Here is a 21,833-nt window from a genome sequence, read left to right as displayed (position 1 = left end):
ATACAAGCTGTAAGAGTATCACTGAAAAATTGACAAAAAAAAATCACGTTGCCAAAATCCTTCCATTGTCGAGCATTTGCATGACTGAGAGCGCAAATTGACTGTGGAAGGGGTTCCATGGTGTAAAGGTCAGCACTCTGGACTTTGAATCCAGTGATCCGAGTTCAAATCTCGGTGGAACCTTCAGGTGTGTGCTGTCATGGTTGTGTTCTGGAAAGAAGATGTGTTGAGTAGGCTAGTCAGTTGTGAAAGGACACCAGAGTGCACGATTCCAGCTGAGAGGATCAGTGGTATGTGACGTCACACCTCTGTGTTGCTAGTTGAATCTTTTTTGGTTTCCTCTTGCATGTTCATTTACGATGCTTCTATTTATCCATGCTCTCCCAGAGGAGTGTGTTACAATCCCACTTCTGACTCAATTTGTTGCGACTCCAAAATCACTTTCCGTGAGCAACAAAATTTGGGAAAACTTACCTCATTCTTTGGCGTCCGGAACACTAGTGAATAGGCATGGTTCCAGTTTCCGTAGTGTAGTGGTTATCACATTCGCCTCACACGCGAAAGGTCCTCAGTTTGAAACTGGGCGGAAACATTACTTGCTCCTCCTTTATTTATTTCATCCTTGTGTGAAGATGTATGACTGCACGTTAATGATAGCAACATCAACATATTCATAATTATGGATAGGAGGGGAGCCTCATCTGCTATCCTTGACATGTAAAGTCAATTTTTTCTGGTTTTAAAAAGATTTTCCGATGCTGTTGTTTGAAACGGACTTTGGCAAACCCCTAGCTGCTGAGCGAAAATGGCAACCTTCCGTCAAGGAATCGAACCCTGTTCCTCCGCTTGACAGGCGGATTCTAACCTTTGACCATTGAAGAAGATACAGAATGTGTTGCTTGACTGTCGTGCCAATTCTGAGAATACAAGTTGTAAGAGTATCACTGAAAAATTGACAAAAAAAAATCACGTTGCTAAAATCCTTCCATTGTCGAGCATTTGCATGACTGAGAGCGTAAATTGACTGTGGAAGGGGTTCCATGGTGTAAAGGTCAGCACTCTGGACTTTGAATCCAGTGATCCGAGTTCAAATCTCAGTGGAACCTTCAGGTGTGTGCTGTCATGGTTGTGTTCTGGAAAGAAGATGAGTTGAGTAGGCTAGTCAGTTGTGAAAGGACACCAGAGTGCACGATTCCAGCTGAGAGGATCTGTGGTATGTGATGTCACACCTCTGTGTTGCTAGTTGAATCTCTTTTGGTTTCCTCTTGCATCTTCATTTACGATGCTTCTATTTATCCATGCTCTCCCAGAGGAGTGTGTTACAATCCCACTTCTGACTCAATTTGTTGCGACTCCAAAATCACTTTCCGTGAGCAACAAAATTTGGGAAAACTTACCTCATTCTTTGGCGTCCGGAACACTAGTGACTAGGCATGGTTCCAGTTTCCGTAGTGTAGTGGTTATCACATTCGCCTCACACGCGAAAGGTCCTCAGTTCGAAACTGGGCGGAAACATTACTTGCCCCTCCTTTATTTATTTCATCCTTGTGTGAAGATGTATGACTGCACGTTAATTATAGCAACATCAACATATTCATAATTATGGATAGGAGGGGAGCCTCATCTGCTATTCTTGACATGTAAAGTCAATTTTTTAAGGTTTTAAAAAGATTTTCCGATGCTGTTGTTTGAAACGGACTTTGGCAAACCCCTAGCTGCTGAGCGAAAATGGCAACCTTCCATCAAGGAATCGAACCCTGTTCCTCCGCTTGACAGGCGGATTCTAACCTTTGACCATTGAAGAAGATACAGAATGTGTTGCTTGACTGTCGTGCCAATTCTGAGAATACAAGCTGTAAGAGTATCACTGAAAAATTGACAAAAAAAATCACGTTGCTAAAATCGTTCCATTGTCGAGCATTTGCATGACTGAGAGCGTAAATTGACTGTGGAAGGGGTTCCATGGTGTAAAGGTCAGCACTCTGGACTCTGAATCCAGTGATCCGAGTTCAAATCTCGGTGGAACCTTCAGGTGTGTGCTGTCATGGTTGCGTTCTGGAAAGTAGATGAGTTGAGTAGGCTAGTCAGTTGTGAAAGGACACCAGAGTGCACGATTCCAGCTGAGAGGATCTGTGGTATGTGACGTCACACCTCTGTGTTGCTAGTTGAATCTTTTTTGGTTTCCTCTTGCATATTCATTTACGATGCTTCTATTTATCCATGCTCTCCCACAGGAGTGTGTTACAATCCCACTTCTGACTCAATTTGTTGCGACTCCAAAATCACTTTCCGTGAGCAACAAAATTTGGGAAAACTTACCTCATTCTTTGGCGTCCGGAACACTAGTGAATAGGCATGGTTCCAGTTTCCGTAGTGTAGTGGTTATCACATTCGCCTCACACGCGAAAGGTCCTCAGTTCGAAACTGGGCGGAAACATTACTTGCTCCTCCTATATTTATTTCATCCTTGTGTGAAGATGTATGACTGCACGTTAATGATAGCAACATCAACATATTCATAATTATGGATAGGAGGGGAGCTTCATCTGCTATTCTTGACATGTAAAGTAAATTTTTTCAGGTTTTAAAAAGATTTTCCGATGCTGTTGTTTGAAACGGACTTTGGCAAACCCCTAGCTGCTGAGCGAAAATGGCAACCTTCCATCAAGGAATCGAACCCTGTTCCTCCGCTTGACAGGCGGATTCTAAACTTTGACCTTTGAAGAAGATACAGAATGTGTTGCTTGACTGTCGTGCCAATTCTGAGAATACAAGCTGTAAGAGTATCACTGAAAAATTGACAAAAAAAAATCACGTTGCTAAAATCCTTCCATTGTCGAGCATTTGCATGACTGAGAGCGTAAATTGACTGTGGAAGGGGTTCCATGGTGTAAAGGTCAGCACTCTGGACTCTGAATCCAGTGATCCGAGTTCAAATCTCGGTGGAACCTCCAGGTGTGTGCTGTCATGGTTGTGTTCTGGAAAGAAGATGAGTTGAGTAGGCTAGTCAGTTGTGAAAGGACACCAGAGTGCACGATTCCAGCTGAGAGGATCTATGGTATGTGATGTCACACCTCTGTGTTGCTAGTTGAATCTCTTTTGGTTTCCTCTTGCATGTTCATTTACGATGCTTCTATTTATCCATGCTCTCCCAGAGGAGTGTGTTACAATCCCACTTCTGACTCAATTTGTTGCGACTCCAAAATCACTTTCCGTGAGCAACAAAATTTGGGAAAACTTACCTCATTCTTTGGCGTCGGGAACACTAGTGAATAGGCATGGGTTCAGTTTCCATAGTGTAGCGGTTATCACGTTCGCCTAACACACGAAAGGTCCTCAGTTCGAAACTGGGCGGAAACATTACTTGCTCCTCCATTATTTATTTCATCCTTGTGTGAAGATGTATGACTGCACGTTAATGATAGCAACATCAACATATTCATAATTATGGATAGGAGGGGAGCCTCATCTGCTATTCTTGACATGTAAAGTCAATTTTTTAAGGTTTTAAAAATATTTTCCGATGCTGTTGTTTGAAACGGACTTTGGCAAACCCCTAGCTGCTGAGCGAAAATGGCAACCTTCCATCAAGGAATCGAACCCTGTTCCTCCGCTTGACAGGCGGATTCTAACCTTTGACCATTGAAGAAGATACAGAATGTGTTGCTTGACTGTCGTGCCAATTCTGAGAATACAAGCTGTAAGAGTATCACTGAAAAATTGACAAAAAAAAATCACGTTGCCAAAATCCTTCCATTGTCGAGCATTTGCATGACTGAGAGCGCAAATTGACTGTGGAAGGGGTTCCATGGTGTAAAGGTCAGCACTCTGGACTTTGAATCCAGTGATCCGAGTTCAAATCTCGGTGGAATCTTCAGGTGTGTGCTGTCATGGTTGTGTTCTGGAAAGAAGATGAGTTGAGTAGGCTAGTCAGTTGTGAAAGGACACCAGAGTGCACGATTCCAGCTGAGAGGATCTATGGTATGTGATGTCACACCTCTGTGTTGCTAGTTGAATCTTTTTTGGTTTCCTCTTGCATGTTCATTTACGATGATTCTATTTATCCATGCTCTCCCAGAGGAGTGTGTTACAATCCCACTTCTGACTCAATTTGTTGCAACTCCACAAACTCTTTCCGCGAGCAACAAAATTTGGGAAAACTTACCTCATTCTTTGGCTTCCGGATCACTAGTGACTAGGCATGGGTTCAGTTTCAGTAGTGTAGTGGTTATCACATTCGCCTAACACGCGAAAGGTCCTCAGTTCGAAACTGGGCGGAAACATTACTTGCTCCTCCATTATTTATTTCATCCTTGTGTGAAGATGTATGACTGCACGTTAATGATAGCAACATCAACATATTCATAATTATGGATAGGAGGGGAGCCCCCTCATCTGCTATTCTTGACATGTAAAGTCAATTTTTTCAGGTTTTAAAAAGATTTTCCGATGCTGTTGTTTGAAACGGACTTTGGCAAACCCCTAGCTGCTGAGCGAAAATGGCAACCTTCCATCAAGGAATCGAACCCTGTTCCTCCGCTTGACAGGCGGATTCTAAACTTTGACCTTTGAAGAAGATACAGAATGTGTTGCTTGACTGTCGTGCCAATTCTGAGAATACAAGCTGTAAGAGTATCACTGAAAAATTGACAAAAAAAAATCACGTTGCTAAAATCCTTCCATTGTCGAGCATTTGCATGACTGAGAGCGTAAATTGACTGTGGAAGGGGTTCCATGGTGTAAAGGTCAGCACTCTGGACTCTGAATCCAGTGATCCGAGTTCAAATCTCGGTGGAACCTTCAGGTGTGTGCTTTCATGGTTGCGTTCTGGAAAGTAGATGAGTTGAGTAGGCTAGTCAGTTGTGAAAGGACACCAGAGTGCACGATTCCAGCTGAGAGGATCTGTGGTATGTGATGTCACACCTCTGTGTTGCTAGTTGAATCTTTTTTGGTTTCCTCTTGCATATTCATTTACGATGATTCTATTTATCCATGCTCTCCCAGAGGAGTGTGTTACAATCCCACTTCTGACTCAATTTGTTGCGACTCCAAAATCACTTTCCGTGAGCAACAAAATTTGGGAAAACTTACCTCATTCTTTGGCGTCCGGAACACTAGTGACTAGGCATGGTTCCAGTTTCCGTAGTGTAGTGGTTATCACATTCGCCTCACACGCGAAAGGTCCTCAGTTCGAAACTGGGCGGAAACATTACTTGCCCCTCCTTTATTTATTTCATCCTTGTGTGAAGATGTATGACTGCACGTTAATTATAGCAACATCAACATATTCATAATTATGGATAGGAGGGGAGCCTCATCTGCTATTCTTGACATGTAAAGTCAATTTTTTAAGGTTTTAAAAAGATTTTCCGATGCTGTTGTTTGAAACGGACTTTGGCAAACCCCTAGCTGCTGAGCGAAAATGGCAACCTTCCATCAAGGAATCGAACCCTGTTCCTCCGCTTGACAGGCGGATTCTAACCTTTGACCATTGAAGAAGATACAGAATGTGTTGCTTGACTGTCGTGCCAATTCTGAGAATACAAGCTGTAAGAGTATCACTGAAAAATTGACAAAAAAAATCACGTTGCTAAAATCCTTCCATTGTCGAGCATTTGCATGACTGAGAGCGTAAATTGACTGTGGAAGGGGTTCCATGGTGTAAAGGTCAGCACTCTGGACTCTGAATCCAGTGATCCGAGTTCAAATCTCGGTGGAACCTCCAGGTGTGTGCTGTCATGGTTGCGTTCTGGAAAGTAGATGAGTTGAGTAGGCTAGTCAGTTGTGAAAGGACACCAGAGTGCACGATTCCAGCTGAGAGGATCTGTGGTATGTGACGTCACACCTCTGTGTTGCTAGTTGAATCTTTTTTGGTTTCCTCTTGCATATTCATTTACGATGCTTCTATTTATCCATGCTCTCCCACAGGAGTGTGTTACAATCCCACTTCTGACTCAATTTGTTGCGACTCCAAAATCACTTTCCGTGAGCAACAAAATTTGGGAAAACTTACCTCATTCTTTGGCGTCCGGAACACTAGTGAATAGGCATGGTTCCAGTTTCCGTAGTGTAGTGGTTATCACATTCGCCTCACACGCGAAAGGTCCTCAGTTCGAAACTGGGCGGAAACATTACTTGCTCCTCCTATATTTATTTCATCCTTGTGTGAAGATGTATGACTGCACGTTAATGATAGCAACATCAACATATTCATAATTATGGATAGGAGGGGAGCTTCATCTGCTATTCTTGACATGTAAAGTAAATTTTTTCAGGTTTTAAAAAGATTTTCCGATGCTGTTGTTTGAAACGGACTTTGGCAAACCCCTAGCTGCTGAGCGAAAATGGCAACCTTCTATCAAGGAATCGAACCCTGTTCCTCCGCTTGACAGGCGGATTCTAAACTTTGACCTTTGAAGAAGATACAGAATGTGTTGCTTGACTGTCGTGCCAATTCTGAGAATACAAGCTGTAAGAGTATCACTGAAAAATTGACAAAAAAAAATCACGTTGCTAAAATCCTTCCATTGTCGAGCATTTGCATGACTGAGAGCGTAAATTGACTGTGGAAGGGGTTCCATGGTGTAAAGGTCAGCACTCTGGACTCTGAATCCAGTGATCCGAGTTCAAATCTCGGTGGAACTTCCAGGTGTGTGCTGTCATGGTTGTGTTCTGGAAAGAAGATGAGTTGAGTAGGCTAGTCAGTTGTGAAAGGACACCAGAGTGCACGATTCCAGCTGAGAGGATCTATGGTATGTGATGTCACACCTCTGTGTTGCTAGTTGAATCTCTTTTGGTTTCCTCTTGCATGTTCATTTACGATGCTTCTATTTATCCATGCTCTCCCAGAGGAGTGTGTTACAATCCCACTTCTGACTCAATTTGTTGCGACTCCAAAATCACTTTCCGTGAGCAACAAAATTTGGGAAAACTTACCTCATTCTTTGGCGTCGGGAACACTAGTGAATAGGCATGGGTTCAGTTTCCATAGTGTAGCGGTTATCACGTTCGCCTAACACACGAAAGGTCCTCAGTTCGAAACTGGGCGGAAACATTACTTGCTCCTCCATTATTTATTTCATCCTTGTGTGAAGATGTATGACTGCACGTTAATGATAGCAACATCAACATATTCATAATTATGGATAGGAGGGGAGCCTCATCTGCTATTCTTGACATGTAAAGTCAATTTTTTAAGGTTTTAAAAAGATTTTCCGATGCTGTTGTTTGAAACGGACTTTGGCAAACCCCTAGCTGCTGAGCGATCACATGGCAACCTTCCATCAAGGAATCGAACCCTGTTCCTCCGCTTGACAGGCGGATTCTAACCTTTGACCATTGAAGAAGATACAGAATGTGTTGCTTGACTGTCGTGCCAATTCTGAGAATACAAGCTGTAAGAGTATCACTGAAAAATTGACAAAAAAAAATCACGTTGCCAAAATCCTTCCATTGTCGAGCATTTGCATGACTGAGAGCGCAAATTGACTGTGGAAGGGGTTCCATGGTGTAAAGGTCAGCACTCTGGACTTTGAATCCAGTGATCCGAGTTCAAATCTCGGTGGAACCTTCAGGTGTGTGCTGTCATGGTTGCGTTCTGGAAAGAAGATGAGTTGAGTAGGCTAGTCAGTTGTGAAAGGACACCAGAGTGCACGATTCCAGCTGAGAGGATCAGTGGTATGTGACGTCACACCTCTGTGTTGCTAGTTGAATCTTTTTTGGTTTCCTCTTGCATGTTCATTTACGATGATTCTATTTATCCATGCTCTCCCAGAGGAGTGTGTTACAATCCCACTTCTGACTCAATTTGTTGCAACTCCACAAACTCTTTCCGCGAGCAACAAAATTTGGGAAAACTTACCTCATTCTTTGGCTTCCGGATCACTAGTGACTAGGCATGGGTTCAGTTTCCGTAGTGTAGTGGTTATCACATTCGCCTCACACTCGAAAGGTCCTCAGTTCGAAACTGGGCGGAAACATTACTTGCCCCTCCTTTATTTATTTCATCCTTGTGTGAAGATGTATGACTGCACGTTAATGATAGCAACATCAACATATTCATAATTATGGATAGGAGGGGAGCCTCATCTGCTATTCTTGACATGTAAAGTCAATTTTTTAAGGTTTTAAAAAGATTTTCCGATGCTGTTGTTTGAAATGGACTTTGGCAAACCCCTAGCTGCTGAGCGAAAATGGCAACCTTCCATCAAGGAATCGAACCCTGTTCCTCCGCTTGACAGGCGGATTCTAACCTTTGACCATTGAAGAAGATACAGAATGTGTTGCTTGACTGTCGTGCCAATTCTGAGAATACAAGCTGTAAGAGTATCACTGAAAAATTGACAAAAAAAAATCACGTTGCTAAAATCCTTCCATTGTCGAGCATTTGCATGACTGAGAGCGTAAATTGACTGTGGAAGTGGTTCCATGGTGTAAAGGTCAGCCCTCTGGACTTTGAATCCAGTGATCCGAGTTCAAATCTCGGTGGAACCTCCAGGTGTGTGCTGTCATGGTTGTGTTCTGGAAAGAAGATGAGTTGAGTAGGCTAGTCAGTTGTGAAAGGACACCAGAGTGCACGATTCCAGCTGAGAGGATCTGTGGTATGTGACGTCACACCTCTGTGTTGCTAGTTGAATCTTTTTTGGTTTCCTCTTGCATGTTCATTTACGATGCTTCTATTTATCCATGCTCTCCCACAGGAGTGTGTTACAATCCCACTTCTGACTCAATTTGTTGCGACTCCAAAATCACTTTCCGTGAGCAACAAAATTTGGGAAAACTTACCTCATTCTTTGGCATCTGGAACACTAGTGAATAGGCATGGTTCCAGTTTCTGTAGTGTAGTGGTTATCACATTCGCCTAACACGCAAAAGGTCCTCAGTTCGAAACTGGGCGGAAACATTACCTGCTCCTCCATTATTTATCCCACCCTTGTGGGAAGATGTATGACTGCACGTTAATGATAGCAACATCAACATATTCATAATTATGGATAGGAGGGGAGCCTCATCTGCTATCCTTGACATGTAAAGTCAATTTTTTCAGGTTTTAAAAAGATTTTCCGATGCTGTTGTTTGAAACGGACTTTGGCAAACCCCTAGCTGCTGAGCGAAAATGGCAACCTTCCGTCAAGGAATCGAACCCTGTTCCTCCGCTTGACAGGCGGATTCTAACCTTTGACCATTGAAGAAGATACAGAATGTGTTGCTTGACTGTCGTGCCAATTCTGAGAATACAAGTTGTAAGAGTATCACTGAAAAATTGACAAAAAAAAATCACGTTGCTAAAATCCTTCCATTGTCGAGCATTTGCATGACTGAGAGCGTAAATTGACTGTGGAAGGGGTTCCATGGTGTAAAGGTCAGCACTCTGGACTCTGAATCCAGTGATCCGAGTTCAAATCTCGGTGGAACTTCCAGGTGTGTGCTGTCATGGTTGTGTTCTGGAAAGAAGATGAGTTGAGTAGGCTAGTCAGTTGTGAAAGGACACCAGAGTGCACGATTCCAGCTGAGAGGATCTGTGGTATGTGATGTCACACCTCTGTGTTGCTAGTTGAATCTCTTTTGGTTTCCTCTTGCATGTTCATTTACGATGCTTCTATTTATCCATGCTCTCCCAGAGGAGTGTGTTACAATCCCACTTCTGACTCAATTTGTTGCGACTCCAAAATCACTTTCCGTGAGCAACAAAATTTGGGAAAACTTACCTCATTCTTTGGCGTCGGGAACACTAGTGAATAGGCATGGGTTCAGTTTCCGTAGTGTGGTGGTTATCACATTCGCCTAACACGCGAAAGGTCCTCAGTTCGAAACTGGGCGGAAACATTACTTGCTCCTCCATTATTTATTTCATCCTTGTGTGAAGATGTATGACTGCACGTTAATGATAGCAACATCAACATATTCATAATTATGGATAGGAGGGGAGCCTCATCTGCTATTCTTGACATGTAAAGTCAATTTTTTAAGGTTTTAAAAAGATTTTCCGATGCTGTTGTTTGAAACGGACTTTGGCAAACCCCTAGCTGCTGAGCGAAAATGGCAACCTTCCATCAAGGAATCGAACCCTGTTCCTCCGCTTGACAGGCGGATTCTAAACTTTGACCATTGAAGAAGATACAGAATGTGTTGCTTGACTGTCGTGCCAATTCTGAGAATACAAGCTGTAAGAGTATCACTGAAAAATTGACAAAAAAAAATCACGTTGCCAAAATCCTTCCATTGTCGAGCATTTGCATGACTGAGAGCGTAAATTGACTGTGGAAGGGGTTCCATGGTGTAAAGGTCAGCACTCTGGACTTTGAATCCAGTGATCCGAGTTCAAATCTCGGTGGAACCTTCAGGTGTGTGCTGTCATGGTTGTGTTCTGGAAAGAAGATGTGTTGAGTAGGCTAGTCAGTTGTGAAAGGACACCAGAGTGCACGATTCCAGCTGAGAGGATCAGTGGTATGTGACGTCACACCTCTGTGTTGCTAGTTGAATCTTTTTTGGTTTCCTCTTGCATGTTCATTTACGATGCTTCTATTTATCCATGCTCTCCCAGAGGAGTGTGTTACAATCCCACTTCTGACTCAATTTGTTGCGACTCCAAAATCACTTTCCGTGAGCAACAAAATTTGGGAAAACTTACCTCATTCTTTGGCGTCCGGAACACTAGTGAATAGGCATGGTTCCAGTTTCCGTAGTGTAGTGGTTATCACATTCGCCTCACACGCGAAAGGTCCTCAGTTTGAAACTGGGCGGAAACATTACTTGCTCCTCCTTTATTTATTTCATCCTTGTGTGAAGATGTATGACTGCACGTTAATGATAGCAACATCAACATATTCATAATTATGGATAGGAGGGGAGCCTCATCTGCTATCCTTGACATGTAAAGTCAATTTTTTCAGGTTTTAAAAAGATTTTCCGATGCTGTTGTTTGAAACGGACTTTGGCAAACCCCTAGCTGCTGAGCGAAAATGGCAACCTTCCGTCAAGGAATCGAACCCTGTTCCTCCGCTTGACAGGCGGATTCTAACCTTTGACCATTGAAGAAGATACAGAATGTGTTGCTTGACTGTCGTGCCAATTCTGAGAATACAAGTTGTAAGAGTATCACTGAAAAATTGACAAAAAAAAATCACGTTGCTAAAATCCTTCCATTGTCGAGCATTTGCATGACTGAGAGCGTAAATTGACTGTGGAAGGGGTTCCATGGTGTAAAGGTCAGCACTCTGGACTTTGAATCCAGTGATCCGAGTTCAAATCTCAGTGGAACCTTCAGGTGTGTGCTGTCATGGTTGTGTTCTGGAAAGAAGATGAGTTGAGTAGGCTAGTCAGTTGTGAAAGGACACCAGAGTGCACGATTCCAGCTGAGAGGATCTGTGGTATGTGATGTCACACCTCTGTGTTGCTAGTTGAATCTCTTTTGGTTTCCTCTTGCATGTTCATTTACGATGCTTCTATTTATCCATGCTCTCCCAGAGGAGAGTGTTACAATCCCACTTCTGACTCAATTTGTTGCGACTCCAAAATCACTTTCCGTGAGCAACAAAATTTGGGAAAACTTACCTCATTCTTTGGCTTCCGGAACACTAGTAAATATGCATGGCTTAAGTTTCTGTAGTGTAGTGGTTATCACATTCGCCTCACACGCGAAAGGTCCTCAGTTCGAAACTGGGCGGAAACATTACTTGCTCCTCCATTATTTATTTCATCCTTGTGTGAAGATGTATGACTGCACGTTAATGATAGCAACATCAACATATTCATAATTATGGATAGGAGGGGAGCCTCATCTGCTATTCTTGACATGTAAAGTCAATTTTTTCAGGTTTTAAAAAGATTTTCCGATGCTGTTGTTTGAAACGGACTTTGGCAAACCCCTAGCTGCTGAGCGAAAATGGCAACATTCCATCAAAGAATCGAACCCTGTTCCTCCGCTTGACAGGCTGATTCTAACCTTTGACCATTGAAGAAGATACAGAATGTGTTGCTTGACTGTCGTCCCAATTCTGAGAATACAAGCTGTAAGAGTATCACTGAAAAATTGACAAAAAAAAATCACGTTGCTAAAATCCTTCCATTGTCGAGCATTTGCATGAATGAGAGAGTAAATTGACTGTGGAAGGGGTTCCATGGTGTAAAGGTCAGCACTCTGGACTCTGAATCCAGTGATCCGAGTTCAAATCTCGGTGGAACCTCCAGGTGTGTGCTGTCATGGTTGCGTTCTGGAAAGTAGATGAGTTGAGTAGGCTAGTCAGTTGTGAAAGGACACCAGAGTGCACGATTCCAGCTGAGAGGATCAGTGGTATGTGACGTCACACCTCTGTGTTGCTAGTTGAATCTTTTTTGGTTTCCTCTTGCATATTCATTTACGATGCTTCTATTTATCCATGCTCTCCCACAGGAGTGTGTTACAATCCCACTTCTGACTCAATTTGTTGTGACTCCAAAATCACTTTCCGTGAGCAACAAAATTTGGGAAAACTTACCTCATTCTTTGGCGTCGGGAACACTAGTGAATAGGCATGGTTCCAGTTTCCGTAGTGTAGTGGTTATCACATTCGCCTCACACGCGAAAGGTCCTCAGTTCGAAACTGGGCGGAAACATTACTTGCTCCTCCTTTATTTATTTCACCCTTGTGTGAAGATGTATGACTGCACGTTAATGATAGCAACATCAACATATTCATAATTATGGATAGGAGGGGAGCCTCATCTGCTATTCTTGACATGTAAAGTCAATTTTTTAAGGTTTTAAAAAGATTTTCCGATGCTGTTGTTTGAAACGGACTTTGGCAAACCCCTAGCTGCTGAGCGAAAATGGCAACCTTCCATCAAGGAATCGAACCCTGTTCCTCCGCTTGACAGGCGGATTCTAACCTTTGACCATTGAAGAAGATACAGAATGTGTTGCTTGACTGTCGTGCCAGAGTGCACGATTCCAGCTGAGAGGATCTGTGGTATGTGATGTCACACCTCTGTGTTGCTAGTTGAATCTTTTTTGGTTTCCTCTTGCATGTTCATTTACGATGCTTCTATTTATCCATGCTCTCCCAAAGGAGTGTGTTACAATCCCACTTCTGACTCAATTTGTTGCGACTCCAAAATCACTTTCCGTGAGCAACAAAATTTGGGAAAACTTACCTCATTCTTTGGCGTCCGGAACACTAGTGAATAGGCATGGTTCCAGTTTCCGTAGTGTAGTGGTTATCACATTCGCCTAACACGCGAAAGGTCCTCAGTTCGAAACTGGGCGGAAACATTACCTGCTCCTCCATTATTTATTTCATCCTTGTGTGAAGATGTATGACTGCATGTTAATGATAGCAACATCAACATATTCATAATTATGGATAGGAGGGGAGCCTCATCTGCTATTCTTGACATGTAAAGTAAATTTTTGCAGGTTTTCAAAAGATTTTCTCATGCTATGGTGTGAAACGGACTTTGGCGAATCCCTAGCTGCTGAGCGAAAATGGCAACCTTCCATCAAGGAATCGAACCCTGTTCCTCCGCTTGACAGGCGGATTCTAACCTTTGACCATTGAAGAAGATACAGAATTTGTTGCTTGACTGTCGTGCGAATTCTGAGAATACAAGCTGTAAGAGTATCACTGAAAAATTGACAAAAAAACACGTTGCTAAAACCATTTCATTGTCAAGCATTTGCATGACTGAGAGCGTAAATTGACTGTGGAAGGGGTTCCATGGTGTAAAGGTCAGCACTCTGGACTCTGAATCCAGTGATCCGAGTTCAAATCTCGGTGGAACCTTCAGGTGTGTGCTGTCCAGGGGCGTATCTAGACATTTTGGGGCCCTAGGCAAAATATAGACATGGGGCCCTCATTTTTTAAATACACACATAAAACAAATTACCATCCCAATACCCTTACTTTAAATTGAGATTAAAGAATCGCAATAAACCAATACTGCACTGCCACTAACAATGGTATCAACTCTCCACAGTAAAATCAGTTTCAGATTTCTCCAGCATTTGCCAAAATTAGATGTTTATTATTCAGATCAAACGAGAGAGAGAGCACGAGAGAGAGAGAGATTAGAATTTCCATGACACAAGTAAGTTACATGTGAAAATCAAATAATCTTTTCACTGCCAGAGATACAAAATGTTCTTTTGCTTAACAGAACTAAAATACCGTGAGGTTAAGTTACCTCTCTTTGTGAAACAGGCTAGAGTTAGCCCTCTTTCTCGGGGTTGAGTTACCTCCCTTTGTGAAACGGAAAACTCAGGGTTTCCCTCATTTCAGGGTTAACCAACTCAGAGTTTTCACTAAACCTGCTTCGTGAAACGGACCTCTGGTCAATCATGGTGCATTATAAATAAATATAGCATTATAAATAAATATCCAAGTCAAGTATGTTTTGTGAATGATTACCTTCTCTCTTTCTCCCTATCTTCTTTTTCTCTGTCTGTATCCCTGTTACTCTTCATCTGTGTCCCTGGTTTGCCTTAAGCTCCTCTGCTTCACACCTGTCTCACTCATCTCTTCTTCATGTGCTTTTCCTGCCCTTTATCAGGTCTCATTCTCTCATTTTTTCAGCAGTGCATCTGCAATTCTTTTGTTCTCTGTCCGTTTCTTTCATTTAGCATTACCACTATCATAACTCCGCTTCATTTTTCACCGAGTCACACACAGTTCCCTCGCTTTGATTTGAAATCATGTTATGTCGCACATTGCTACGTCATCATATTCTGGACTAGTCCAATGCACAATGGATGGGGGCATGTGTGCTTGGACAATTATTATTTAGGCATTAGTTCGGTGTTATGCTGATATGTCTGGGTTTTTTTTCATAGAAATATGTTTTTTTACTTTACATAAGTAACAAATTAACATTGGTTTTTTTGTGTATTTACTTTGGCTGGGACGGTCAGATTTGGGGGCCCCTATGAAAGACAGATTTGGTTGGGGCCCTAGGCAAATGCCTAGGTTTGCCTAATGGGAGTTACACCACTGGTAGTGACATTCTTAACACAGCCATGATGTTAAAAGTGGTTATCAATAGAGGTTCTGTGGCTCACCTTGTGATAGGCGCCGATAAATCTCTGAGTTCCGAAACACTCGGGAGTCGTGGACCGAGCCGGGCCACTTTGCCACAACATTACTGATCAAATAGTCAGCATTGCAGACCATCTGAAATGATAAGATGTTAAACCAATTAATGCACATCACAGGCAATGTACAGTGTTCATTAATTAACTTTATCAAAAGTCATGTTCACCTGTACATTGATGCTGTGGAAGTTTTTCCTTTTCACAAAATCCCCCTCATGGCCACCTGAGAGGGATTTTATTTTGATATGTGTGCAGTCCACTGCATCAATGACAATGGGGAAACCTGTAATACGATGCAATGAGTATCTTACTCTGAATGTTAACATTGTGATTGTAACTGTAATTTAAAAAAAAAAAAAATTCTTACCTGCAATCCTATAGAACTTGATGTCACAGAGTCTTCTATTCCCAGGGAAGGAGATGAAGATGCTTGCAAGTCCTTTATTTGCGTTTTTTATTTCACTGCTAAAACAGTACAGGCATTGTGTGGGCAGGCACATTCTTAATAAAAAGTTGCTGCCATGTCCATTTTGGTTGCTTGCTTGTGCTTGACTCAGAGCGCGGATCTCGAAAACACATGAGAAGCTATACAGAATCATACGCGGCGGACAGCACAGCTTTATGCCAATTACGCACACAGGCTCCACACCTCCACACGCATCGCGTCTGCAATCATAACTCATCAGGGGAAATCACATTTTGCCAATATTTTAGAGACCCCCCAACATTTCCCAAATCATGTTTTCAGGGGGGTCTCTTGTCAGTTTCAGGGGGTCTCGGATCCCCCGAGTCCCCCGTAGTTCGAACACTGCCTAATTGTGATAATTTCAGTGGAGTGGTGAGTGTGATTTGTGCACTACTTAAGCATTCAGGAGGTCAGCAATGGTTTGCCACGCTTGTTCCCTTTGTTTTTTAACTGTGGCAGTATTTCCTTTTTGTTTTATTTTCTCCGTCACCTCTTCATATACTTCCATTAATAATTATTGCTCAGCTGGGGAGAAATACGCCGCCCTTGTTGCCATGGTGAATCATTGAATCTATGATCGATCGTGGGGTCTATTTAAGAAGCAGCACTTATCCAGGATCGCTTTCAGCTGGCTTAATGAATCCGTGTCTGCTCATCCTGGATTGGCCTTTGTGCTACCAACTAAGCCTGGGCGCCCATGTTTTGGATTACTTGAACCTGGCTAAGTAATTCATCCTGGATGTCTAAATCCTACTTTTGTGCAACGCGCCCCTGCACAGATTGATCTCTGAAGACACAACTCCTTCCTCTCACATATTTCGAAGACTGACCATTTCTAACAAACAAACAAAAAAGCTTTTTCTTGATCGTCATATCTTAGGTCTCTCTCAGGAGTTGAAGTCCTTCATGAAAATGATGATTTGTAACCATTGAATATCAAAGATGAACATACATGTATGTCGTTGTCGTGGCCGAGAGGTTAAGGTGGATGGATTTGAAATCCATTGGGGTCTCCCCGCGCAGGTTTGAGTCCTGCTGACAACGATAACTTTATTGACTCAGGGTTGCGAAAAGTTAACATGGAAAGAACCACAAGTTCTTTGACCATTTGATGAAACAAAACAGAGGGCAGATGTGTCTTTTATCACATGAACTCCTGCACAGATTGATCTCTGAAGACACAGCTCCTTCCTCTGACCCATTTTGAAATATTGACCATTTCTAACAAACAAACAAAAAAGCTTTTTCTTGTTAGCCATAACTTAGGTCTGTCTCAGGAGTTGAATTCCTTCATGAAAATGATAATTTGTAACCGTTGAATGTCAAAGGTGAACAGGAGTGTATGTCGTTGTCGTGGCCGAGAGGTTAAGGCGATGGATTAGAAATCCATTGGGGTCTCCCCGCGTAGGTTCAAATCCTGCCGACAAAGATAACATTATTGACTCAGGGTTGCGAAAAGTTAACCTGGAAAGAACCACAAGTTCCTTGGACCATTTGATTAAACAAAACAAAGACCAGATAGCATTTTGATCACATGAACTCCTGCACAGATTGATCTCTGAAGACACAGCTCCTTCCTCTGACCCATTTCGAAAGATTGACCATTTCTAACAAACAAACAAAAAAGCTTTTCCTTTATCGTCATAACTTAGGTCTGTCTCAGGAGTTGAAGTCCTTCATGAAAATGATGATTTGTAACCGTTGAATGTCAAAGATGAACATACATGTATGTCGTTGTCGTGGCCGAGAGGTTAAAGACATGGTTGGTAATCCTGTTCAGAAACACATTTTGTAATACAGGGTGAAATGGTCCGTCTATCCTGAGAGAAATCTATACAAGATGTATTTAGAAAAAGGGACGAAAATAATCAGACCTCTGTGGCAGCTGCAGGACTGAGAAAAAGCTGACCAATCCGAGATCAGCGTCCCGCTGATCTCGGATTGGTCGCCTACAAAAAACCAATCAGATGCCTCTGCTTTCTGCCTACGCCCCCCTCTGCCGGCTCCCTGCTCCATGTGCGCACGCGGCTTTGGATGAAGCACTGACGGAATGGGGAGGGGGGGGTGGAGCTTAGAGGAGGGGACACTTTCGAATCTTGCTAGCTCTCTTGCTAGCTCTCTAGGATTACCTACCATAGCTTTAAGGCGATGGATTAGAAATCCATTGGGGTCTCCCCGCGCAGGTTAGAGTCCTGCCGACAACGATAACATTATTGACTCAGGGTTGCTTAAAGTTAACCCCGGAAAGAAGCACAAGTTCTTTGACCATTTGATGAAACGAAACAGAGGGCAGACATGTCTTTGATCACATGAACTCTTTCACAGATTGATCTCTGAAGACACAGCTCCTTCCTCTGACCCATTTTGAAAGATTGACCATTTCTAACAAACAAACAAAAAAGCTTTTTCTTGATCGTCATATCTTAGGTCTCTCTCAGGAGTTGAAGTCCTTCATGAAAATGATGATTTGTAACCGATGAATGTCAAAGGTGAACATACATGTATGTCGTTGTCGTGGCCGAGAGGTTAAGGCGATTGATTAGAAATCCATTGGGGTCTCCCCGCGTAGGTTCAAATCCTGCTGACAACGATAACATTATTGACTCAGAGTTGCGAAAAGTTAACCTGGAAAGAAGCACAAGTTCTTTGACCATTTGATGAAACAAAACAGAGGGCAGACGTGTCGTTTATCACATGAACTCCTGCACAGATTGATCTCTGAAGACACAGTTCCTTCTTCTGACCCATTTTGAAAGATTGACCATTTCTAACAAACAAAAAATAAGCTTTTTCTTTATCGTCATAACTTAGGTCTGTCTCAGGAGTTGAAGTCCTTCATGAAAATGATGATTTGTAACCTTTGAATGTCAAAGGTGAACACTAGTGTATGTCGTTGTCGTGGCCGAGAGGTTAAGGCGATGGATTAGAAATCCATTGGGGTCTCCCCGCGTAGGTTCAAATCCTGCCGACAACGATAACACTATTGACTCAGGGTTGCGAAAAGTTAACTTCAGACTTTTGCTGCACAACGCCTCTTGGTGTAAAATGCAGTGAAAGTTCCAGAATACCTGGTCTGGGTTAGCCTCTCGTACCTTTTCTCTCAACTTGACGACAACTCCGGCCTTTCTTCCTACCATGGAAGCACCATCCGTAGCCACACTGATAGCGCGACTCCAGTCCACCTCCAGATTGTCAAGGGCCCCGACAAGGCTAACAAACACGTTGTTAGCTGTAATCGTGTCTGTCATGGGTACCACGGAAACAAACTCCTCCGTGACATTCAAGGCAGCATCCACTCCGCGAATAAATATCGCCAACTGAGCCGTATCAGTCACATCAGTGCTCTCGTCAAGAGCAATGGAGAACGCGACGAAGGATTTAATCTTTTCTTTAAGTTGGCTATGCAAGTCGCTGGAGAGCTCTTCCACTCTCTCGGTCACTGTTGGTCGGGATAAGCTGATGTTCGCAAGACCTTGTCGATTTTCTGAACACACTAGCTCGGCTGCCTTTATCATGCACGTCCTCACGAATTCGCCCTCAGAGAAAGGCTTGGAAGCTTTGGCTATCTCCCATGCGATGACATAGCTCGCCTTCACTGCCCATAAACATGAAATAAAATGTTAAGTTAGTATTGAGAATGAGGAGTCACGGTCGGCCATGTTGGCAGGAGACGCTGTTGGTTGCCAGGGGCAACGCCATCAGAACTTAACGGAGGCGCGCCGAGACAGAAATCCCCATTCGAAAACAGCTGCAGTTAACGTAAAAATAAGAATTTGAGAAGATATACAATTAAAACGAACCTTCATATGTCTCTCGGCATTTCGAGAAAGCCGCTTGCTGTTTTTGGAGGGATGAGGCTAGCTCGTTTAGCTTTTGTGTCCTACGTTGCCCTGTGTAGTCGTTGTACTTCTCCTGATGGGTCTCGTAATGTCGTCTGATGTTGTACTCCTTTGGCACAGCCACTTGTTGCGAACAAATTAAACACACTGGTTTGCCCCTCACTTCCCAAAAGAAATACTTTTCTTTCCATCTCTCCTGAAAGATTCTACATTCAGAGTCAACCTTCCGCTTTTTAGACAACATCCTTCCTGACTGATGTCGCGCGACTCGTCAGTTAGTACCTTGGACAGTGCACGCGCTGCTCGTCTCTGTTGCAGCGCGTGCACTGGTCTCTGTCCAAGGTACTGAGACCGGCACGAGCGAGGGACAAACTGTTGGATTACATGGAAATTAATTAAATGAATATTATACTTAAAACCATTAACACTCTGGGGTCTAATGCCCACCGGTGGGCATTTTTGACACATCTCCAAAAACACATCTGTAACTCTGTGAGTTTTTGTCATTCTAACATATAAGTGACACCATTAAAAACCTTGAAACTTCTAGTTTTCAAATATATATATTTTAAAAATAAATTATATAGCTGGCCCTTTTTAAAGAGAGTGAACAGAAATCTTTGGATTTTCTGTAGTCGCAGACTGCAGCAGCTTCCTCTGCCACACCTATTGCTATTCACATGTAAAGTACCAGGTGATTGAGTGGCTATTCACAGGTTAGAACACGCCCCATTCAGCCAGCATGTGGGGGAAGGCAGCAATGTCCTGCCAGTGACAGACAATTATCACATGGAGAGTGACAGGGGGGTGGGGGGAATCAGGGGTGTTACACACCCATCTAATTAGTATTCAACTAACAGAGACTGCCTGGAGTTACAAAAACCTTTTTACAGTTTGTGTGAAAACAACAAAACATTTCTGACTGCACTTTTTACTTTTATGCAGCCAACACTTTTGTTTACAAGGTTCAACCTTCAAAAGTCTTGGCTAGATTTATTTATAGTGCGTTTTCTTGCACTGTTTGAAGACTTCTAAAACTTGTTTTTTTGTACAGTTGTGTTTCCCCTCAATTGAAATAAAACTTGTTTGTATTACATTCACTCACTCTCATATTGTTTTTTGTTAGGCTTTTCAGAATACAACCATATGTGTCACTTTTGCATAGATGTTTACAGTTGCTTGAAATACTTGAAAATGTCAAGGTGATGACAACTGCCTCAAAGTCTCTGAAAAGGCCTTGGACACAAGGGGGTTAAGGATAAAAAAACAAAAGTAGATTTGAATTTGTTGATAATAGTATTATTTATTTTAAAAAAAACAAAAAACTTCTCAACCACTGATGTAACCGGGCCGGTTGTGATGTCCATTCGGGCCGGTTCCAGCCCGCGAGCCGTTACCATGGCATCAGTGCCATAGACCAATTCTAACTTGTTTAAAGAGGTAAAATATGTCTCCTTTAATACTCATAAAAGCTGCCATTTTCGCTCAGCAGCTAGGTATTCGCCAAAGTCCGTTTCACACCATAGCATCAGAAAATATTTTGAAAACCTGAAAAAATTGACTTTACATGTCAAGAATAGCAGATGAGGCTCCCCTCCTATCCATAATTATGAATATGTTGATGTTGCTATCATTAACGTGCAGTCATACATCTTCACACAAGGATGAAATAAATAATGGAGGAGCAAGTAATGTTTCCGCCCAGTTTCGAACTGAGGACCTTTCGCGTGTTAGGCGAACGTGATAACCACTACACTACTGAAACTGAAGCCATGCCTATTCACTAGTGTTCCAGAAGCAAAAGAATGAGGTAAGTTTTCCCAAATTTTGTTGCTAGCGGAAAGAGTTTGTGGAGTCGCAACAAATTGAGTCAGAAGTGGGATTGTAACACACTCCTCTGGGAGAGCATGGATAAATAGAAGCATCGTAAATGAACATGCAAGAGGAAACCAAAAAAGATTCAACTAGCAACACAGAGGTGTGACGTCACATACCACAGATCCTCTCAGCTGGAATTGTGCACTCTGGTGTCCTTTCACAACTGACTAGCCTACTCAACTCATCTACTTTCCAGAACACAACCATGACAGCACACACCTGAAGGTTCCACCGAGATTTGGACTCGGATCACTGGATTCAGAGTCCAGAGTGCTGACCTTTACACCATGGAACCCCTTCCACAGTCGATTTACTCTCTCAGTCATGCAAATGCTTGACAATTCGCTGGTCAATGGTTAGAATCCGCCTGTCAAGCGGAGGAACAGGATTCGATTCCTTGATGGAAGGTTGGCATGTGATTGCTGCTGCTTGTGCTTTTTTGTTTGTGTGTTTGTTCTCTGCTTGTCTGCTTACAGGTGCTCCTGGTGCCTCTAAGGCTGGATTCCCCACAAAAGCCTTGGATTGTCTTCAGTTTTGTTTTTACAGGTGTAGCAGCTGGTTGTCTGATTTTTCATTGTTTTCTATG

The 21,833-nt window shown here is 42.7% G+C and overlaps 28 non-coding genes across 28 annotated transcripts; 27 read left to right on the top strand and 1 right to left on the bottom strand.

Moving 5' to 3' along the window:
- Nucleotides 1-111: 111 nt before the first annotated feature.
- On the top strand, nt 112-183 carry trnaq-uug (transfer RNA glutamine (anticodon UUG)). Its single transcript has one exon. It is a non-coding gene; the product is annotated as a tRNA-Gln (tRNA).
- A 336-nt stretch (nt 184-519) lies between these two features.
- On the top strand, nt 520-592 carry trnav-cac (transfer RNA valine (anticodon CAC)). The gene has a single exon. It is a non-coding gene; the product is annotated as a tRNA-Val (tRNA).
- Nucleotides 593-1,034: 442 nt separating this feature from the next.
- On the top strand, nt 1,035-1,106 carry trnaq-uug (transfer RNA glutamine (anticodon UUG)). The gene has a single exon. It is a non-coding gene; the product is annotated as a tRNA-Gln (tRNA).
- Nucleotides 1,107-1,442: 336 nt separating this feature from the next.
- Nucleotides 1,443-1,515, top strand: trnav-cac (transfer RNA valine (anticodon CAC)). The gene has a single exon. It is a non-coding gene; the product is annotated as a tRNA-Val (tRNA).
- A 441-nt stretch (nt 1,516-1,956) lies between these two features.
- On the top strand, nt 1,957-2,028 carry trnaq-cug (transfer RNA glutamine (anticodon CUG)). The gene has a single exon. It is a non-coding gene; the product is annotated as a tRNA-Gln (tRNA).
- Nucleotides 2,029-2,364: 336 nt separating this feature from the next.
- Nucleotides 2,365-2,437, top strand: trnav-cac (transfer RNA valine (anticodon CAC)). The gene has a single exon. It is a non-coding gene; the product is annotated as a tRNA-Val (tRNA).
- A 442-nt stretch (nt 2,438-2,879) lies between these two features.
- trnaq-cug (transfer RNA glutamine (anticodon CUG)) lies at nt 2,880-2,951 on the top strand. The gene has a single exon. It is a non-coding gene; the product is annotated as a tRNA-Gln (tRNA).
- An 851-nt stretch (nt 2,952-3,802) lies between these two features.
- trnaq-uug (transfer RNA glutamine (anticodon UUG)) lies at nt 3,803-3,874 on the top strand. The gene has a single exon. It is a non-coding gene; the product is annotated as a tRNA-Gln (tRNA).
- A 336-nt stretch (nt 3,875-4,210) lies between these two features.
- trnav-aac (transfer RNA valine (anticodon AAC)) lies at nt 4,211-4,283 on the top strand. Its single transcript has one exon. It is a non-coding gene; the product is annotated as a tRNA-Val (tRNA).
- A 445-nt stretch (nt 4,284-4,728) lies between these two features.
- On the top strand, nt 4,729-4,800 carry trnaq-cug (transfer RNA glutamine (anticodon CUG)). The gene has a single exon. It is a non-coding gene; the product is annotated as a tRNA-Gln (tRNA).
- A 336-nt stretch (nt 4,801-5,136) lies between these two features.
- trnav-cac (transfer RNA valine (anticodon CAC)) lies at nt 5,137-5,209 on the top strand. Its single transcript has one exon. It is a non-coding gene; the product is annotated as a tRNA-Val (tRNA).
- Nucleotides 5,210-5,650: 441 nt separating this feature from the next.
- On the top strand, nt 5,651-5,722 carry trnaq-cug (transfer RNA glutamine (anticodon CUG)). The gene has a single exon. It is a non-coding gene; the product is annotated as a tRNA-Gln (tRNA).
- Nucleotides 5,723-6,058: 336 nt separating this feature from the next.
- trnav-cac (transfer RNA valine (anticodon CAC)) lies at nt 6,059-6,131 on the top strand. The gene has a single exon. It is a non-coding gene; the product is annotated as a tRNA-Val (tRNA).
- A 1,367-nt stretch (nt 6,132-7,498) lies between these two features.
- On the top strand, nt 7,499-7,570 carry trnaq-uug (transfer RNA glutamine (anticodon UUG)). Its single transcript has one exon. It is a non-coding gene; the product is annotated as a tRNA-Gln (tRNA).
- Nucleotides 7,571-7,906: 336 nt separating this feature from the next.
- Nucleotides 7,907-7,979, top strand: trnav-cac (transfer RNA valine (anticodon CAC)). The gene has a single exon. It is a non-coding gene; the product is annotated as a tRNA-Val (tRNA).
- Nucleotides 7,980-9,752: 1,773 nt separating this feature from the next.
- On the top strand, nt 9,753-9,825 carry trnav-aac (transfer RNA valine (anticodon AAC)). The gene has a single exon. It is a non-coding gene; the product is annotated as a tRNA-Val (tRNA).
- Nucleotides 9,826-10,267: 442 nt separating this feature from the next.
- Nucleotides 10,268-10,339, top strand: trnaq-uug (transfer RNA glutamine (anticodon UUG)). The gene has a single exon. It is a non-coding gene; the product is annotated as a tRNA-Gln (tRNA).
- A 336-nt stretch (nt 10,340-10,675) lies between these two features.
- Nucleotides 10,676-10,748, top strand: trnav-cac (transfer RNA valine (anticodon CAC)). Its single transcript has one exon. It is a non-coding gene; the product is annotated as a tRNA-Val (tRNA).
- Nucleotides 10,749-11,190: 442 nt separating this feature from the next.
- On the top strand, nt 11,191-11,262 carry trnaq-uug (transfer RNA glutamine (anticodon UUG)). Its single transcript has one exon. It is a non-coding gene; the product is annotated as a tRNA-Gln (tRNA).
- A 336-nt stretch (nt 11,263-11,598) lies between these two features.
- Nucleotides 11,599-11,671, top strand: trnav-cac (transfer RNA valine (anticodon CAC)). The gene has a single exon. It is a non-coding gene; the product is annotated as a tRNA-Val (tRNA).
- Nucleotides 11,672-12,113: 442 nt separating this feature from the next.
- Nucleotides 12,114-12,185, top strand: trnaq-cug (transfer RNA glutamine (anticodon CUG)). Its single transcript has one exon. It is a non-coding gene; the product is annotated as a tRNA-Gln (tRNA).
- Nucleotides 12,186-12,521: 336 nt separating this feature from the next.
- Nucleotides 12,522-12,594, top strand: trnav-cac (transfer RNA valine (anticodon CAC)). The gene has a single exon. It is a non-coding gene; the product is annotated as a tRNA-Val (tRNA).
- A 582-nt stretch (nt 12,595-13,176) lies between these two features.
- trnav-aac (transfer RNA valine (anticodon AAC)) lies at nt 13,177-13,249 on the top strand. The gene has a single exon. It is a non-coding gene; the product is annotated as a tRNA-Val (tRNA).
- Nucleotides 13,250-13,688: 439 nt separating this feature from the next.
- trnaq-cug (transfer RNA glutamine (anticodon CUG)) lies at nt 13,689-13,760 on the top strand. The gene has a single exon. It is a non-coding gene; the product is annotated as a tRNA-Gln (tRNA).
- A 2,731-nt stretch (nt 13,761-16,491) lies between these two features.
- On the top strand, nt 16,492-16,574 carry trnas-uga (transfer RNA serine (anticodon UGA)). The gene has a single exon. It is a non-coding gene; the product is annotated as a tRNA-Ser (tRNA).
- A 303-nt stretch (nt 16,575-16,877) lies between these two features.
- Nucleotides 16,878-16,959, top strand: trnas-aga (transfer RNA serine (anticodon AGA)). Its single transcript has one exon. It is a non-coding gene; the product is annotated as a tRNA-Ser (tRNA).
- Nucleotides 16,960-18,422: 1,463 nt separating this feature from the next.
- Nucleotides 18,423-18,504, top strand: trnas-aga (transfer RNA serine (anticodon AGA)). The gene has a single exon. It is a non-coding gene; the product is annotated as a tRNA-Ser (tRNA).
- Nucleotides 18,505-21,061: 2,557 nt separating this feature from the next.
- trnav-aac (transfer RNA valine (anticodon AAC)) lies at nt 21,062-21,134 on the bottom strand. Its single transcript has one exon. It is a non-coding gene; the product is annotated as a tRNA-Val (tRNA).
- Between the last annotated feature and the right edge of the window lie 699 nt (nt 21,135-21,833).

This window comes from Odontesthes bonariensis, chromosome 11 (assembly GCF_027942865.1).
Source record: "Odontesthes bonariensis isolate fOdoBon6 chromosome 11, fOdoBon6.hap1, whole genome shotgun sequence".
Lineage (NCBI taxonomy): Eukaryota > Metazoa > Chordata > Actinopteri > Atheriniformes > Atherinopsidae > Odontesthes > Odontesthes bonariensis.
Note: the sequence above shows the minus strand (reverse complement) of the source record. Positions and strands in the feature narration are given on the sequence as shown.